Source organism: Arvicanthis niloticus, chromosome 24, assembly GCF_011762505.2.
Source record: "Arvicanthis niloticus isolate mArvNil1 chromosome 24, mArvNil1.pat.X, whole genome shotgun sequence".
Classification (NCBI taxonomy): Eukaryota; Metazoa; Chordata; class Mammalia; order Rodentia; family Muridae; genus Arvicanthis; species Arvicanthis niloticus.
This window is the reverse complement of record NC_133432.1, coordinates 10,137,513-10,157,156: the sequence shown is the minus strand read 5'-3', so window position 1 is coordinate 10,157,156 and position 19,644 is coordinate 10,137,513.

Genomic DNA, 19,644 nt, shown 5'->3' with positions numbered 1-19,644 from the left:
GTAGTAATGCCCAAGTCCATCCAGTCCCTCTGAATGTGTAAGGTGGCTGAGAGTGTTGTGCACGATGATAAAAGGCAGCTCACACTCCGTCTCAGTGTGGGGCCATGGGGACTTATGGCGTTTAGGGGAACCAGAGCAATTAGAGAGAGCTGTAGCTAACCCCTACCAGTTGTCACCACGTGTAAATGTGGGACTGGTGTCGACAGATATTTGGATGTGTCAAAAGAAACCCAAAACCTTGCACTCCACAAGCAATTTACCTTTGGAAAAATGACCAATGAATACAAAAAAGTCTGGGCGCTTTCTGCTCCCTCTCATTTAGATGGCCACAGTGGGTGGTCCAGGATACTTTGTTACATCTCCCATTTAAGATCCCTTAGAATAGAGACAAGGCATGGGGATTCCATTCTCTCTTCTTAGAAGGTGTGACAGAGGGACCTGGGTCTCACTGGGTACCTCATGGTGACTGGGTGGCAGAGCTGGGTCCTAGAACTAGTTCTGAGATGTATCTTCCTCTCCTTCCGGGTCAGGATCTGGAATGGTGCCAGGTTTCTGGACTTGGCCAGGAAGTTAAAAAAAAAAAAAAAAGCTAGCAATCTATGAAGAAGAATTGTAGAGTTGGGGCATGATTTCAGGGGTTTTGCTCCATCTTGGGCAGGAGGGAAATGCAGAACAGAGAGTAGTGCCCATCATGAAAGCCAGGGCTCTCTCCTCCATCCTGCTTACAGCACTGTGATGCCACACATTTTAGTCAAATTGTCTTTTCTACCCCGTTCTCCTTTCATTAGTTAATTCTCCTTGGAAACCCATCACGGACCCCCCCAGAGGCATACCTTGCTGCTCTCTTAGGTGTCTATCAAGCCAATTAAATTGACTGTCAAGATTGACCATCAGAAAACACAGATATTTGCACTAGGATTCATGACAGTAGCAAGATTACAGTTATGAAGTAGCAATACAAATAACTTTATGGTTGGGGCTCATTATAACGTGAGGAACTGTATTAAAGGGTTGCAGTGTTGGAAGGTTGAGAACCACTAACTTAGACTATACTGCCATCAAATAAAGGCAGAAAGACAATCTTTCATCTCTCAGTCACTGCAACAGGGAGAAGGGATTCGGTGCTAGCTCCTAACTCCTCTCGATAACTCCTCTTGTCCTTTTGACAATGCCATAGCTGACTTCGGGAGTAAGGGCTTGTGATTAATATTGGTATACTCAAGATAACCTTAATGTAATTGAAAACATCTTGTTACTAGTTAATTGTTGTTCGGCCTTCATTATATACCAGATAGGACATGTGCTAACGTATGTTAGTCTAAAAATATGTCCCTGTGGTGTCAATCAATTAGTGTAAATGCTGCCTTACCACAGTCTTGGGGGGTTTCTGTTTCTTGGAGACTTGGGCTAGAATAGGCTGACACCTCATACGTTGTCCGTATTCACAACAGAACTAAAAGAATCCCAAGAGATTTCACATTCATTGGTAATCTGGGTTGGCCATGACCATGGAACTTCAGCTTGCAGCCTATTGGGCAAGACTAGTCACATGACCCCACTCAATCATAAGGGCCCAGGAAGGAGGTGCCTCTCACTTGACTGGGAGGATGGGATGCAGTGGTCCCCCTTGTGTTGTCTAGCAAGGGACCTCCTTCACGGTCTCTTCCCAGCTTCTGAAGGTAGACACCATCCCTAGGAATGTGTCTGGAGAGTGAAGCAATGTCCACACACAACGGCAAGGTGACACCTCATGTGGAAGCCTGCCTCTGTCCTTGGCCCTTGGTCCTCGATGGTTGTCTCTGTGATGATGTCTGTTCTGTTCCTATTAGAGAAAAAATGTGGCCCACAGCACACATCCAGCAAAGCTCCGGGTTTTGCCACAAAGGGCAATGGGTATCTAGAATGAGGAGAAGATCGATACAGGGCTGTATGAGAGAAGTTCTCTGTGAAGTCAGAGAGTCTGAGGGAGGGCAGTCAGTCAGGTGAGGAAGGAACACAACATACCGGTGGGGTGTGCACAATTGCAGTGCATTTGAGTGGACACTTGTGGGGGCCCTAGGTGGGACTGTGAGGCCCTTGGTGTTCCTACTTTGGTGCTTTTTCTCTGATGCCTTCTGATACAGCCTCTTAGCTCTTACAGAAGCCTCAGCTCCCAAGAAGGGGGCCCAGCTTCAGCCTTGCCCCCTTGGATGGTAACCCCTAATGGCCCAAGACCAATTCCTTAAGACCTTGGGATGCTTCTCTCTGGGTGGCCTAGGAGTGGCTGCCACCTGTGGGACAGCAGGAGGGAAATTTAGCAATCCTTTTTCTTTCTTTCAATCTGTTTCTTTTCTTTTTTCTTTTTGAAACAGGGACTAAGGAAATCAGTGGTTGGATGATGTGGACAAGTGCTTGTTTTTTCAGTTTTTGAAAGACAGGATGTGGGACAGGGAAAGGATGGGGGAAAAAAAATCCCCAGGGAATTCTCATTAAGGCAGAAAATTGGGAGCCCAGGTTCCAAAGAGCTGAATCATGACCTTGTTAATTTCACACCAATTTCCCTTCCCCAATGACAAGGGCTCACTCCTGTTCACCACCACGGGCCATCTGCCAGGTGCAGGAATCTAAGAACCCCCGCTTTGAGCTAAGGCTCTGAATGTAGCAGCCACCCAGGCAACTGATGCAGCTAGTGGGGGCTACCGGAAGTTTAGTTAGAGCATCACTCCCTGAGCCAACCTGGCCTTGTAGAAAGAACTGGACTTTACCAACTGGCAAAAAAAAAAAAAAAAAAAAAAAATCCAATATCACTTGCCTTGTAGAAAGCAGAGGTGAAGAGCAGGCATGATGCTTGTGAGCAACTGATAAGTGTCACAGCAGACCACTGTGACTTAAGCCCCTACTGTGTGCCAGGCCAGCACTAAGAGAGATGATCTCACTCAATTCCCACAACAGCCTCGAAAGGGAAAATCATGTCTAAAAGGATTCTCACGTCTGATCTCTCCAATTTGACACAGCTTGTTGGAAGGAATGTCCAGGGCCAAATGCAAAATGGTGATTTTATGACTTGGAACCATGGTGGCCGTAGCTATGGATTCTGCATCCCTTTACCTCACACGAGAGAGGGCCCAATACTTACCAATGTACCTTTCTGACAATCTGTCCTTTGCAAGAAAATGTCCTGTACACTGTCACAGAAGACCCCCAGCTGGGGCTGTGCCAGATGAGATTCTGAGATGGCACAAGTCATTCAGAATTCTGGAGCGACCGAGCACGGAATTATTTTAAATTTTTTTTCTTTAAAAAATTAACTCTGTGTGTCTGTGGACACATGCAGCATGCATGCATGTATGCTTTCATCACAGCATGGATGTGAAGTTCAGTGGACAAATTGTGATAACTAGCTCTCTTCCACTATACAGTTCCCTGGGATCAAACTCAGGCCATGACTCAACATCCATGTGCACACATGCATATGAAGTAAAGCCACAATTTTTTTTTGAAGAACAAAATAAAATGGTGCAGTTGGTGTCACTGGTCACCCTCTGAGACCTCTGTCCTTCCGGGAGGGTCCTGGATGCTTATTTGTTGCAATAATGACTACCGGGAAGTGTTTGGGCCAGTTGCTTTGTAGGATGTTCATCAAGTTAGATTTGTCATGTAGGACACATGTCATGGTGATGGGAGCTGCACAGGTGAGGCCCTGGCCTGTGGTATCAGGAGGCACTGGCCGGCACTGTGACCTGAGAGGAGTGAGACGGCCCCGATCAGGTGGTGTCTGCCTGTTACATTGTTGCAAGTGAAGCCTCTCCCGCCCACAAACCGTGTAATTAAGTATCTTGTCCCGGAGACATTTGAAACTATGAGAACTTCAGAATAAGACTTTTGACCCAGACATTGTGACTACAGGGTCTATAGCCATCTGCTGCTCCGGAGGGTTTCTGTGGATCCCTGGCATTCATTCAGGACTTGTCAGACCTTGTGCTGAGAACCTTCGTGCGTTTGCTCTTTTACTTTTACTAATCTCCCAAGGCTCGACTGTCTCATTTTTCCTATCCAGCCTCTGTCCATATTACGCCGATATAGCCGGCTCTCTGAGGATGAGTTCCCTGCTTCTGGTTAATGGGATTCTGAGAAAAGTAACCCCCCCAGCGCTATCCTCTGTCCATAGAACCCAAACTGGGACTGAGGCATCTTGAAGACTCACAAGATCCCTCTGGCTCCAGACAAAACACACACCAGAGATGTGAACCAACACGGAAAATCCACTGTGTGAGACAGAAAGGGCCTGCTCGGCTTGTGGGCATAGCATTCCGTGAGATTTAATATTCCCTTTGCAGGAGACACATGACTGTCCAATAATAAACAGCAGAGCCGACGGTGTTGATCTTTAAAGTAAATCCTATTGCTATTAGCTTATCTGCCCAGCGATTAAAACTAATAAAATAATAAACTTTGTGACACAGACTCTTAGCTCACTTCAGTCTTACCTTCCAGCTGGAGCTTGCGTCTTCCTGACTGCTGGTGTTTTCAGCAATTTCCAGCTTATCATGAAATTATCTGGAACATTCTGATGGGCTTTGGTGGCTCTGGGTTATTTTTGTGCCCCCCCTCCCTGACTTTATCTTTTTTTTTTTTTTTTTTTTATAAACTTCAATCCAAGCTAAAATTTTGCAGCCTGTCAGCCCTGCCAGCAGAAATGTCTGTCTTTGTCAAGTTCAAAATCAACTGCTGCTTTTGGCTCTTGTAAGCTCACCAAAGACATGAAAGGGAGTGGGGTTGAGGAGATGAGAGCTCATCAATATAATGTTTGCTTTGTCCGTATGCACAAGGACCTGAATTTGATCTCCAGAACCCATGCACGATGACTAAGGCATGGGAGTGTGTGCTTACAACCCCCATATTGGAATGCAGAGACTGAAGGATCCCTGGGACTTGCCAGTTAGCTAGGCCAGTAAGTTCCAGGTCATCCAGAGACCCTGTCTCATATAAACAAGATGGACAGTACCTGAAGGACCATAGCCAAGGCTGTCCCCATGTGCGAACCAGCACATACATGAACACACACACACACACACACACACACACACACACACACGAAAGAAAGTTCAAACTGAATTAACCGGCAGTGGGTAGTCCTCACTGATCATTCTGGCTCCAATGATCCAGAAAAAGAAGTCCATGCAGAGAGACTTCTCCTGACTAGGAGTCCCCACAGGGAGAGCAGGGGTGACCAGAGCCTGTGGAGAGGCAGAGCACACGGAGTCTCCGTAAGGGTGGCTATTTACTAAAGTCCCATATGTCATCTCTCTGCAAGCCCACAGGATGCTGTCCTTTCCACCCTGGAAGAACCCTTTCTGTGTTTGAGAGAGGATACAAAGTGGCTAGCTGTGTTGAACATGCATGTGATGGAAGGCAATGAGTTTGTGTGCGTGTGTGTGTGTGTGTGTGTGTGTGTGTGTGTGTGTGTGTGTGTTCATGCACTAGGACACTTGGTTTTTTCCACTGGAGTCGGGAATTCAAATTAAGGCCCCATATTTGCACAACGAGCACTCACCCACCCAGCCAGTCCCCCCCCCCCCAGCCTTGTTCCAGATCTTTCTATCTGCCACCTCTTCATTCTAGAGCATATAATTAGATTTTCTTATAATAACTGTGGATGAGGCTGCCCTGTATAACTCTTTGTCTGCAAGCAGTGGTCTTTTTAATCTTCTGTTAGTGGACCTTCTGGCTTTGGTCCCCAAAGCATTGTGGGGTGTAAGGATGAGGGAGACGCTGGGGAGAGATGGTCTTCAGATCTTAGCATCTTGCATTCTATCTATACCCATTGGTGAGAGCAGGGGTTTTGCCAGTGTTAAAAGCATAGTATCATGTGTCAATAGACTGAACTGGTGACTTGATTCACAGCCAAATCCCCACAGGTCTCACGTCTTCCTCTCCCTTTTAACTTGCTGGATTTGTGTATGTCTGCACCCGAATGAGGTGAGAACTCTGTCATTCCAGCAAGAAGAAAGGCGGCCCTCAAGAAGAGCTTTAGTTTGGCCGGAGCCCTGGAGTGTTTTCAAAAGAGCTTTTCTCTCTACCCTATCCTCCCGCCCAAGCCTAAGAGAAACATACATTTATTTCAGAAAATGTGGGAAACGGCCAGAGTCTCTGCCAGGGAATGTGTCTGTAAAGAAACACAAGCCAATTCTGATTGGCTTAGGCAAAATTTAATTTATTCAATGCATTGCCTGGATAGCCCCAAATTGTCAGGAAGGTTTGCAAACCAGGTGTAGAAGGAGGAAGTGAATCATGGATGCTCTCTAGGATGTGGGAGAGCAAGAGGGCAATTTCAGACTAGGGCTGCTCTGCTATGGGAAGCTATGGAATTCAGGCTGGCCTTGAACTTACAACCACTGATTCTTTTCCTCCTGACCACTGGGATGAAAGTGTGCACTGGTATGTCCAGCTGTGACATTTACCAACACCATTTGCAAGTTTGAGAGGGAAGGACAAACAACCTTGAGAGAATGTGTCCATTTGGCTGGACTGAGATCTCATGATGTGGATTCTGACTTTTAGCTCAAAGGATGGATACTCAGAATTTCCTCGTGCATGGGTGCATGTGCACCGACTGGGAGGTTAGCTGTAACGGGAATTCTAAATTCTTGCTAGCCTGTATAAGAGACACACAATCCAAGTGTTTTATTTACAAGCTGTAAGCCTAGATCGGGCAGGTTTGGAGCTGTTCTAACTCATTTCCCAGTTAGAAAGTTCCTTGTTACTTGCTGTTTCTCCTGGCTATCTGTTCATGGTCCATCTCCTCTCATAGTGACCTCTTCCATCTCTGTCTCCTCCTTTCCTTCCTTCTTTCCTTCCTTCTTCCCTTCCTTCCTTCCCTCCCTCCCTCCCTCCCTCCCTCCCTCCCTCCTTCCTTCCTTCCTTCCTTTCTCCTCTTCCCTCCTCTTCCTCTCCTCTCCTCCTCCTTCCTCCTCCTCCTTCTCTCTCTCCTCCCCCCACCCACAACCCCGTCACTCAATCATCAAGTCCCACCTTTCTCCCTCCACTGCCCAATCAGATGCTCTAGCCTTTTATTGACCAGGTAAATTGGAGAACAATTTAGCAGGTTTACATAGTATCACCTGATGTATGTGAGGATCTGCTCATCAGAGGCAAACAGATCTTGGGAGCTAGGAGTTAGAGTTATAATCCATAGTAGCATCAGGGCAACCCACTACAGTTAGCTGTTAAGATGCATGTTAAGGTGGTGACATGCATACTTCTCCAGGATGTTCAAGAGTTCATAGTTTCCACCTCCCCATGTTCACTCTCCTATGTAAGTCCCTCCCACATCAGCCCAGAGCTGGTCTGTGTGACCATTGCATGGCACAGAGGAAGCAGCCATGGCTTCAGAGTTAGATCCCAAAAGCCTCCATGCCAATTCTTGGATGCCTTGACTTACTTGGGATGAGAAAGGTCATGCATGTCACAAAGACACCCAAACAGTATGTGAAAGGGCCCCAAAGGGAGAATCTGAAGCCTCTCTCACCAACAGCCAGTATGAGGGTGCACACCTCCAGTCTCAAGGCAAGCTGTGGTCTTTCTTATCCCTCAGCTCTTGCCTGCATCAAAATCCATTTCGTGAAAGTCTAAATCAGAATAAGCCATCTGAGCTGCTCACAAATTCCTGACCCTCTAAAACATCAGGACAAAAAAACAAAGAAAAGAAAAAAAAAAAAAGAAAAAACACATTTATTAATGCTTCAAGAGGTGAGTTGGGGAGAGGGGCTGGAGTGATGGATCAGTGGTTAAGAGAGCTTGCTGTTCTTCCAAAGGACCTGAGTTCAGTTCCCAGTACCCCTATCCAGTGGCTCACAACAGCCTCTTGTCACCCCAGCTCCAGAAGATCTGGAACCTTCTTCAGGCAACCACAGGTACCATAAGTCATGCGTATATATCCCCCACCCCCGAACACGCAACACACATATACACATAACTAAACTAAATACTTATTTAAAAAAAAAAAAAAAAGAAACTGAATTTGGAGCGTTATGGTACAGAGAGGAGGCACTGGTCTGGGGAACTGAACATGGGAGCTGTCAGTCTAATGCAACAACTTCCTCTCTCTTCCAGACATGGTAAGTCCCCAGAGAGAGCCCAAAAGCAACTTCACTTCCCAGTGAGACCCGTTGTGGAAGTATCACAGACTGAAGTTCCAGCATTAAGTCAGAGGGATGGAGGTCAGCTGACGGTAGAACTTGGCCCTGAATCTATATCTATCCAATCCCAAAGATGAGCTCTTGGCTGCTTCACCTACGTATGGTAGACACAGAGACCCCGATGTTCAAGCAACTCTCTCTAGTGATCCAATACGATGGGGCACTGCCAGAAGAAAGGCTCTTGGGGAGCACCAGGGTGGTGTAGCAGAATACGCCATGAAGCTTGCCAGCTCTGTCCTTATGTTTACTCAAGATTATTTGGCGAGTCCCTCCTCCGAGGCAGGCACAGTCCTAGGGACTGCGCATGAAGTGTGCTTGTTACAAATGATGATGCTTCACTTCTTGGCTATCTGTCTCCTCAACAGCGCGTTTTGCTCCAGAGTCTCACTCTCCTGACCTATAAACGAAACTACTAATGACTACCAGATGAGAGAGGCTGAGTGGCTCTGTAACTAGGAAAACGGGGTCGATAACACTAGATCTCACTGGGAGGATTCAGTACAGCAAACGAATGCAGGCCCATCCGTTCAACAAATAATTACAGAACATCCACACGTGCCAGCCACGGAGGGAGCGGAGAGTTCTGGAAGTGCTTCAGTGAATGAGGCAAATGTTTGCCTGCCCACTTGGCCCTCATGCTGAGTGAGGTTGGATTTTTAAGCAAGAAATTGCAACCGCAGCTAGGGTTTCCAATAAACACACTCAACTGTGGCTACTGACCCTGTACTTCCCCTGTCTCCGTACTGCCGGTGGGAAGAGGGTCGCCTCTATTGGGGTCTCTAGAGTTCGGAGTCTGAGAGATTTTCCTTTGCGTATAGGCATCCTTGAAGAGGAGAGTGACATTTGGTGACATTTGCCAAAGGGATAGAAATGTCAATGGAGGGGCTAGGAGATGGCCTTGCAGGGATGAGGACCAGAGTCTGAACCCAGCACCCAGTAGAAAGCAGAGAGTGGCCGCTCTTGCTTGTACTCTTAGTGCCAAGGAGGTAGAGGCAGATGGATCTCTGAGGCTCTCTGGCTGGCCAGTCTAGCTCAGTTTATAAGTTCCAGCCCAGCCTCAGGGGATGGTCTCAAACAAGTGAACAAAATTAAGGTGGGTGGTACCTGTGGATGAATGTGACAGATGGCTTCCATATGTACATATCCACACATGAACATGCATGCATATACACATACAAATGAGAGAGAGAGAGAGAGAGAGAGAGAGACCAACACAGTAGCTACACAAGCCTTCCTCTCTGTTGACTGACCTTTTCTGTATGTTTGCCATGACTTTAGGTTTATGAGGGGGAAGTCTGACCTGTGGAGGAGTGGAGAGGATCTCTCCCTCCCTCTCCCTCTCCCTCTCCCTCTCCCTCTCCCTCTCCCTCTCCCTCTCCCTCTCCCTCTCCCTCTCCCTCTCCCTCTCCCTCTCCCTCTCCCTCCTTCCTCTCCCTCTCCCTCTCCCTCCCCTTCTCCTCTTCCTCTGCCTCCCCTACCATGCCCCTCCCCCTCCCCATCATCCTCCTCCCCCTCCCCTACCATCCCCCTCCCCTCTCCCTCTCCCTCCCCTACCATCTTCCTTCCCCTCCCCTATTATCCCCCTCCCCCTCCCTCTCCCCCACCATCCCCCTCCCCTACCATCCCCTTCCCCCTCCCCTATCATTCCCCTCCCCCTCTCCCTCTCCCTACCATCTCCCTCCCCCTCTCCCTCTTCCTCCCCCACCATCCCCCTCCCCATCCACCTCCTCCTTCCCCTCCCCCTCCCCCTCCCCCTCCCCCTCCCCCTCCCCCTCCCTGCCCTCCACCTTTCCCCCCTCCTATTTCTCTCCAGCAGCACAGCTGGCAACTCCATCATCCCCTGGAACTTTCCCCTGTTAATATGCAGTTTCTGGACACATCATCCTCTGAAACTGCCCTCTGCTCACAGAAAGCGTGTTTATAGACCCAAAAACCAAGTGGTGGAGTCCTGTTTCTGTTGTCCCTCCGGTGACATGTGCTGTGGCAATCATGGGATTTATATGGAGACCCTTGGCCAGACTTGTGGACTGCCTGGAGGCAGTGGACTGATCAGATGTTCTGGAAGACGTATTCCATCACCTGCTTCTGGAAGAATGCATCTGCCTGCTTTTCCATGGCATTGGATCTGTTGGCATAGAATATCAGGATTCGTCTATGATTTGTCTCTGAGGAACAGCCACTGAAGGGAACATATCATTCTTGTCTTCTTCTAATATGGATCCTTGGGGCATTTAAGACACAGGGAGGTTAAGCCCAGAAGAGGCCACTGAAGCAATTCTGATTTGACCCCTAACACATTTCCATTGGGGTCATGTGCAGAGTGGTTGCACACATGTGAGCCAGTCATGAATGCTTCTCTTTTCCCTGGCTAAGGGTCATGTTGTTTCTCTGATAGACATGGCTGACCCAACCCACCTGCAGAGAAAGAAGAGACTCTTCCAGCTGCCAGTGAACTCTGTTATTTGACAGCCCAGAATCCTCTCCATTGACTTTTCTGAGGAGACTCAGTCAACAGCTGTGACACTTGCTCTTGTTTTGACCAAGTCATTTGAGATTGAGGATAGGAAAGTTTGCTTTAATAGTTTGGGGATAGATCCCAAGGTGTAGGGGAAATTGTGTGTCTCTGTGTGTCTGTGTGTGGCTGCATGCACACATGAGTGCAGTGCCCACAGAGACCAGAAGAGGGCGCCAGCTCCCCTGGGCTGGAGTTATAAGCAGCCATAAGCCATCTGATGTGGGTTCTGGGAACTGACCCCAGGTCCTCTACAATAGCAGCCTTCACCATGGGGCTGTCTTTCCAGCTCTCCCATTTTCTTTTTATGCTTTTCTAGAAGGAATGTATAAACGACCACTTTGTAGCTTGTCTTGTATTTCTGCATGCGACATCATTCTATTTGTTGAATAAATAATTAAATAAATGGAAAAAATAAGTGAAAGAGAAAATAATGAAAAACACTCCACAGTGACATGAATAACATGAATGGATGGATGGATGGATGGATGAATGAATGAATGGATTTTTCATGATGGAGTAACAGACCAGAAAGTCGTTGGGATCTGCAGGTGTGTCCCAGTTACTTCTCATTGTCTCCGTATAATCCACAGAAGTGGTCTCTCTGCACCTACCTTGTCTGACAGAATGCACTACACTTAGCTGTCTGACCAGGAATGGCCCCCAGACCATCCTCAGTCAAATCAAACCTAGGTTCTTGATGGAGGCATAGAAGGTGAGGCAGATTCCGCGGTGTGTGGATGGCAATATCTCCTGTTGTTACTATAGATACGTCTTCCCCTCGGCAAGGAGATGAGAAAGGAAGAAGAAAAAGATGTTCTGGTGTGTGTGGGGGGGTCGGGGGGGAGAAGAGAAGAGGCAGAGGAGGAAAGAGGATGAAAAGGAGGGAGATGGGAGGGTGACAGAAGGAGGAGGGGGAGGAGAAGGGAGACGAGGAGGAGGAGGAAGAGGAGGAGAGGGAAGAAGAGGAGGAAAAAGTGGAAGAGAAGGTGAAGGAGGAGGAGGAGGGGGAAGATGAGGAGGAGGGGGAAAGTGGAGAAGGGGGAAGAAGAGGAGGAGGAAGGGGAAGAGGAGGGATGGATTGGTTTATACTGTTACTTTCCAAAACATTTGTAATAATTGATTTTAACAGTCGACTCAAGGCGATCTAGAATCACTTGGGAAGAGTACCAAGGCGAGAATGACTAGACCAGGATTGGTCTGTAGGACATCTGGAGGGTTTAGCTTACTTTTGTTAATTGAGGTGGGAAGAGTCAGCCTAAGCATGGATTAGCAGCTGCCTCCTACTAATTTCTGTGGGAGACTTGGGATTCAGATGGGTGATGGACATGGGCAGCTTCAGGGTAGAGCTGAAGCCCAGGGAATGGGCAAATTAAGGAGTTAAGGGGGAGAAAAAGACAAGAGATTGAATGAAAGAGAGAGCCGAGTATTGCCGTGCATGCGCACCTCAGTGCATGCGTACACGCATGAGCGCATGCGTGCGTGCGTGCTTCAACGAACGCTCTCCCTAGCTCTGAATGAGCTCCTGACTGTAGGTGCGGTGTGACCACCTACTGCAGACTCCGCCGCCTTGGCTTGAAACTAAGAGCAAATAAACCCTTTCCCCCCCTTAAGCTGCTCTTGTTTGTCGATTTTAATCACAGCCACAAAAATAAAATTAAGACACCATCCTAACACATGGGCCCGCAGTAGAACTTCAAGTCCCCTGCCTCAGCCCAAATGAGACAAACCGAGACTCTCAGCATTCTGTTCACGCCTCCACGTCCTTTTCCTTTATCTCTAGGGATGATGATGATGATGATGATGATGATGATGATGATGATGATTGAGGAAAGGTGGAGATAAAAGGAAAACACTCCCAGGCTCCTCTCTACTGTATAGGAAGCATCTCTGAGGTTTAGTAGCCATTCAGTTCTCTCAGATGGGTTTCTTGGCTTGGCTGTCTGAGCTCTGGTTGCTTCTGGAGACTCAAGGCTTACCCAGGGCTGGCTGTGGTATTTGCGTTGGCTGGGCAGTCTCAGGACCTGACCTCCTCCTGCTAAGACCCAAGAGCTTCCTTCCTGGGAGTTCCCTGTCCAGTGGGTTAGAAAGTAGCCCACCCACTGTGAACCTCAGAAGTCCGGATTAGAATCTCTGGGGTTTGTTCTGCGGACAGGCTCCCCAGAGTCCCAAGAGACCATTAGATGGTTCCTTCTCCCTCTTTCTTCTCTGTAGCAAGGGTGGCTGGTGGTTTTGGCAGCTTCTCTGGACAAATTGCCTTCCACAAACCAGTTCTCTTTGCCTTGACTTGGAGCTGGCAAAGTCACCCTTGAGTGGGTATTCCACAGAGGCACAAGCTGGTGGGGCTTTTGGAGAGAGAGGTCCTTGGAGAAGTGGGGGTGGATGGATCGGCCGAGTCAGTTACATGCTATAGTGGCAGTGGGAGGCCCTAAATGGAGACAGGTAGGGGATGGGGCTTATTCTTTCCTTCTGTGTCAGGTGGGACACTGGCTTCAACTAGTTAGCAAGCTACTGACTGGGATATCTGTTTCTGGCCACCAAGTCCATGGCTGTTTTGGAAAAGTGTGTACATGCATGCCACACAGAGGTTTGAAAAAGCCAAGAAAGTAAGTTTTGTCTGTGCAGATTGTGAAGACAGTTGCAGATTATGGCAACTGTAACTCTGTAAGAGGGGGAGCTTTCAAGCAACGTACATGGGTGGGGTCCTACCACAACCCGTGACACATTTAGCTTATGCCTCCCCGTGCCCTTCCTTGGTTGCCATCTCCAAGCTCTGCCACCCTAAACCCTCTTGTACCTCGGCACCACTCCCCTTCTTGGCCTCACCCATCAGCCGTCCTGCCTGGCCAACAGCCGGGGCATGACATATTTGCACCGTGTGTAAACACCACTCACCATTAAGAGTTCCGTCTAATGAGAAACAGAGCCACGGAGGGGAAGCTTCAAAGTGGTTAGCGGAAGGAAGTGCCTGGAACAAAATCCGACTTGATGTCCCAATTAATACGACCCCTAATTCTATTTCCTCCCCTGCGGGCTAGCAGCCACCTCCCAGTAATTTCTGTGGGAGACGGAGACTTGGTTGATGAGGACAGAGGGACCTGGAAATGGGACGGCTTCACGGATGAATTGATGCACAGGGAATGGGCATATTAGGACAAATTAGGGAATTAAGGAGGAGGAAAAACAAGAGACGACAGTCAGAGGAAATGTCATCCCTAGTAATAGTATTAATGGAAACCGGGACTTAGCTGCAGAGGGTGGCTGGCGTGCACAGAGCGGAAAGCATTGGGCAGATTGTCTTTTATTTCAGTCAGGGAGAGAAAAAAAACATCTTTGCCAGACCCTCCTCGCTCTCCTTTCCAGGACCTTGGAGACAGAGCAGCCTTGGGATTATCCAGGGAGAGGGATGAAGGGACAGATCCCCCTGTCGACACTAAGCCTGCTGAACACATAGGAAGAACAGATAAAGAGATAAGATGTGAAGAAGTCAACCCAGGGATGACGAAAGGACCTTTGAAGTAGCCGTCTGATGTCCAAGTCACCTGTAAAGCTGTTCTGTGACCGTTCTCAGCTGTGACCTCTTTATGTCATAGAGGCAGGTGTTAACATGGGGGTGAAGCAACCCCCCCTTCAAGCTTGTCAGAGGCATCAGAAATCCCAGGGGGTGAGGTAGAGGACTAGAATACCCTTCCTAACTCAGCCGGGACAACCTGGGCAACCACTGGCTTGAGTCAGCCTCACTTTCCGTGACCCCCTCTATCCGGCTCGAACAGATCTGCCTTGAACCTCCAAGGGCATAGACACGGACATACCATCCCTTCTTAAATACCCACCATGATTTGTGGTTAAATCTGGCCATATAAACAGAACACCCAAGGCCGGAAGGATTCCTCTGCAGCCCTGACATTCTAGAACCGCAACATCTCCATCACACAAAAACCCAGCTTGCAAGCCCTTCCCTTCCTCATGGCTTTATGTGGGCGATGCCTATTTTTGAGCTCCTCTTTGGTCAGAGGTGTTTCCACGGACCCGATTCAGATCCAAAGTCAAGGAGCCCTTACTTGCTAGAGCCCTCATGGGTATCTTAGTCACCTCTTCAGTGAAGCCTGAGAGCAGGCTAAGTTCCCATTATTTCTCAGTCCATTTGTCCTGGTGGGCCGACTACTTGCTCTATCTATCGAATAAGAGCCTGCACCTTTAAGACAAGTCGTCCTGTTCTGTTACTGGGGAAGTCACTGAACCTTAGGTCTCTCTCATCCTCAAAATAGGAGCAAGAAGCTGGGGAGAGGTGGCTCGTTCTGTGACGTACTGGCAGCAAGAACCTGAGGATCTGAGTTGGAGCCCCAACACCCATTGTAAAAAGCCAGATGTGGCGGCACATACACCTGTCATCCCAGCACCAGGGAGACAGAGACATACTCATGCTCACACACTGGTAACAAGGTCCTCTTGGTCCAATGAAGTGAGATATTTGAAGTGCTTTATCCACTGCGTAGAGTATAGTCAGTGACAGAGACAAGTGAACCAGTGTGAGTCTGGATCTTGGATGAGGGTTTCTTTCTAAATCATCTATGGCTCTTCCTCCACTGCTCCTCCTACCACTATCCCAGGCTTCCTCCTGTCGTCTAAACCATTCATCCTCTCTGCTACCAGGGTATAAAAGCCACGAGATGGCTCTTGCATGGAGCCCACAGCCACTTGCACCTTGCTTATGCTGGGGACCAATGTCACTGCTGTACACATGCCCAGCAGTGCACGCACATTACACCACCCTCTTGTATACAGAAGTATTCAGGAGAGCTTGCTGGTGTAAAGCCAGCTCTGACTCTTCCAGTGTGTTTTTTTCATGTGTCTGTGTGTGTGTGTGTGTGTGTGTGTGTAAGTTCTGAGACCACACTGAGCCCTTCCCACTAACATCAGCCTTTTTATAACCTGACCACCTCCCCCCATTACCAACCTCTGCTGTTTCTACACCAGGCAATAGCTCCTGCTTCCAGCCCAGACAGCACCTGTCTGTGTAAATATTGATGTGTTAGAATTTCTTCTTAGGAAATCCCTGGAAGTCAGGACACTGCCTCTGAGGCCTCTGGAGGTCAGGATTGGCCAAAGACGTGCAGAAATCTTCTAAAGGTGTGTATTGGAGCTGGCATCTGGGGATGTTGCCTGAGGACAAGAGAACAAGACTTTTCTACACTGGCCCATGAGTGTGTTTGAGCACAGTTTCTTTCATGATAGACAGACTTCAAAGCAGGTTTCGATCTTTCTAACTCACAACATTTACAGAATGCATGGCCCTTCCATTTGCCCCTTTCATCTTTTAACCCTTTTAGATAAGTTCCTGGTTGGACCCCACATTTTGAGCCAAGGTCACATGTAGCCTAGGTTGACTTCAAATGTGGCATATAATCAAGGATGGACTTGAAATTCTGATCTTTTAGTGTCCACCTCTCAGGTGTTGGGGTGACAGGTGTGCACCCCCATGACCAGCTTCTGCAGTGCCGAAGATGGAACCCAGAGCTCTGTGCATGTGCATGCCACACAAACACTCTGCCACCCAAACTACATCCCCAGCACCTACAAAAGGAGGCAGAGGGAGGGTAAGGCCAGCAGTATGATTGCAAGATACCCTACAGGGTCCCAGTCAAGATGGACTTCCCCTCGGGAGCCAAATGGTATCAGTTCCCAGCCTGCTCCTGGTACTGACTTCAGCTGAGACATCAGCCTGCATACAGGGATCAATGAGACAGAGAAATAAAAGAGACAACTCCCAGGCAGAGCGGAAACAAACACTGTCCCATATTCAGAGACCCACTGGAATGGCTGAGCCCTTTATGAAGATTCTCTCAGTTTTTCCTTCTGCCTGACCCTCATTCTCTTCCTTCCTATCTGCCCCAGCTCTGTCCAGTGATGTCATCACAGCATCTGCTTCCCAGGGAACGTGCCCGTGCTGTGTCCTGGCAATAGTCGAGGAGAGCAATTGTGATGGTTCAAATGAGATTGTCCCCCACAGGCTCAAAGACCCAAGCACTCGATCCCTAGTTGCTGGTGCTGTTGGGGGTGCTCATGGAACTTCATGTGGCCTTGCTGGAGGAAGTATGTCACTAAAGGTGGGCTTTGGTTGTTTACAGCTTCATCTCACTTCCTGCTTGCTCTTTCTCCTTCATGTCTGTGGTGGAAGATGTGACGTCTCGGTCCCTGCTCCTGCCACCGTGCCTTGCCTCCTTGATAAACTCGTCTCTCTGGAACCATAAGGCAAAAGAACGTCGTTCTCCCCTTAGTTGCTCATGGTGTTTTTATCACAGCAACAGAACAGTAATTAAATACAGGAACCAAAGAGAGTCCTGAAATTCTGAGTAGTGATGAGGTACCTATTCCCTTTTCAAACCAGGAGCCTGCGGGGGAAGTGGGAGCCTGTCACTGAGTGGAAAAGAACAGAAGCTGAATGCAGGACTGTATGCAAGGGTGATGGGGTTCAAGAAGAAAAGACAGGATACTGGAAAAGCCACTCAATGCCTTCCCAGCATTGTCACGGTGGGGGAGCAACCTGCTGACATCATGGCCTGATGTCATCATCTGCAAAATTCCTGTTTGAGAACAGCTAGGAAAACAAACACACTGGCTCGGTGAGTCAAGAGCTGACTGTGCAAGCAAGACACCCTGAGTTTGATCCCTAACACCCACCAAAAAGCCAGGTGTGGCATCTGTAATCGTAGCTCTAGGGAGAGAGTGAGGATGAGTTCATTCCGGGGGTTTGGGGGAGACACAAAGACAGACAGAGACATAAAGACAGAGAGACAGAGACAGAGAGGAGAGACAGAGAGACAGAGCCAAAAAACAGAGATAGAAACAGAGACAGAGACAGAGAGGAGAGACAGAGACAGAAAAACAGAGATAGAAAAACAGAGATAGAAACAGAGACAAAGAGACACAGAGAGACAGAGAAAGAGATAAAGAGACAAAAATAGGGGGTGACAGAGAAATAGACAGAGACAGAGAGAAGAAAGACAGAGACAGAAAAATAGAGAGACAAAGACAGAAAACAGAAAGAAAGAGACAGAAAAACATAAAGAGAAAAAGAGAGATAGACAGAGATACAGAGAGAGACAGAGAGACAGAGACACAGAAAGACAGAAAAAGAGACAGAGAGAGAGAGGGAAACAGAGACAGAGACAGACAGACAGAGACACAGAAAAACACACACAGAGGAGAGAGACAGACAGACAGAGAGACAGAGATACACAGACACAGACAGCTACAGAGAGAGACAAACACCAAACATCAACCACCTCTTGTCTTTATACAGAGGTGCAAAAGTACACCTCTCTGCCACAGAACACACAAACCACACACACAGTTGCACAGAAATCTCTCAAATTTTAAGTAAGTTTACTCTTTGGTGTGCAGCTGCATCCGTGGCTAGCAGAGGCAGCAGCTTGTGAGCCACACCCATTAGACTCACCTTGTAGGAGATGGTGGAAGGCTTCCTGCAGGCAGGGATGGCTGAATTGGGACCTAAGCTGATGAGGACAAATTAATCAGGCCAAGATGATGGGGGCAGGAAGAGGGAGAGAACAGCTTATTCACAGAGCTTGAGGACAGAGTGGGTGAGCAGGGTAGCTTAGACAGGTGGGATAACCAGGGCCACTCGGGATCCTACTGTGGATGAAGGAAGGACTCTAGCCAGCGATGAAGCTTCTCCTCGTCTTAATCCTTAGCTTGCTCTTCCATCTTTGCTCTAGAAGCCATGGTTAGGCTGTGCGTCCCTACTGAATGAACAGCAAGTGTCTTTGCAGAAGGAGGATCCACGTGGGAAAGAGACAAGGGGGCAGGGATGTGAAGGTGAGGCCCCAGCCTCCCAACCTGCCCTGAACACACACTGAACAGTGGATTCCAGTGACGCAGAGCAGAAACATCCAGCCATGCCCTGCCTCGTTTCAGGCTTTGAAATTTCAGGTTGATTTGTTACACAGCAAATGTTAGCTGAGAAATTATTCTCCAGGAGAGGCAAAAACCCCAGACGTCTATCTGTCCACAACAGCCTACATCCATTGAACATCAGAACTGTGGTGAGCCATCTGTTAAGGCTTTTAAACTATCTTATCCCACTGAAATGTCAGTCAAGTAGGCATTCGTGTCCATTTCACAGATGAACACCATGGAGGCTCACAGTGAGCGTGGTGATTTGTTCGCATTATACAGCTGATGAAGTGGTGGGACATGGTGGTGACCCCAGGACTGTGACTATATGACTCTAACGTCCCAGGGATCTATCTGTTCCCACATCCCCAGTGCTGGGATTAAAAGCCTGTGCCACCACACCCAGATTGTCCCTTTTAAATGAGAAGGTTAAATTCATGCTCTCGCGCTTGTAAAGCAAGCACTTTATTGACTGGTCCATCTCCGGCAGAACCCTGCTGGCCTGCTTGATCCATCTCCCCAGGATCCAGCTCTTTTCTGTTTTGACTTTTCTGGCATAGATTAGAGAGCCCAGAAGACGTGAGGTTAACATGACACTTCTCTGAGAAGAGTAGTCAATGGATGGCAGATGACACTGATCTAAGGGCCAGTGTACCAGACAGAGGCTCCTATATCCCAGGCCCATCCACGGCTACTCAATGTCCCCAGACACCTGGTCTCACAGTTGGCTCTACTTGTCACATGGAAGTCAGGGCTCAGACAGACAGATTGTCCAAGCCCCGGCTGCTGGTCTCAGCCATGTCTCAGACTGGCCCGATGACCTTGGGTCATGACCCCTTCCCTTAGACTCCAATTTCCCCATCTATTAAATAAGAGCAGAGTTCCTGGCACTCCCGTGTGTCATTTCATCCAAGTCCTCACTCTGCTAGAATCCTGCTCTGCAAACAGCACACATTGTAGCTTAAGCAAGCTTCATGTTCAGCTATAAACACTGATAACCTGATTTTAAAATCTACTTTTTCCTGTGTGTGTGCATGT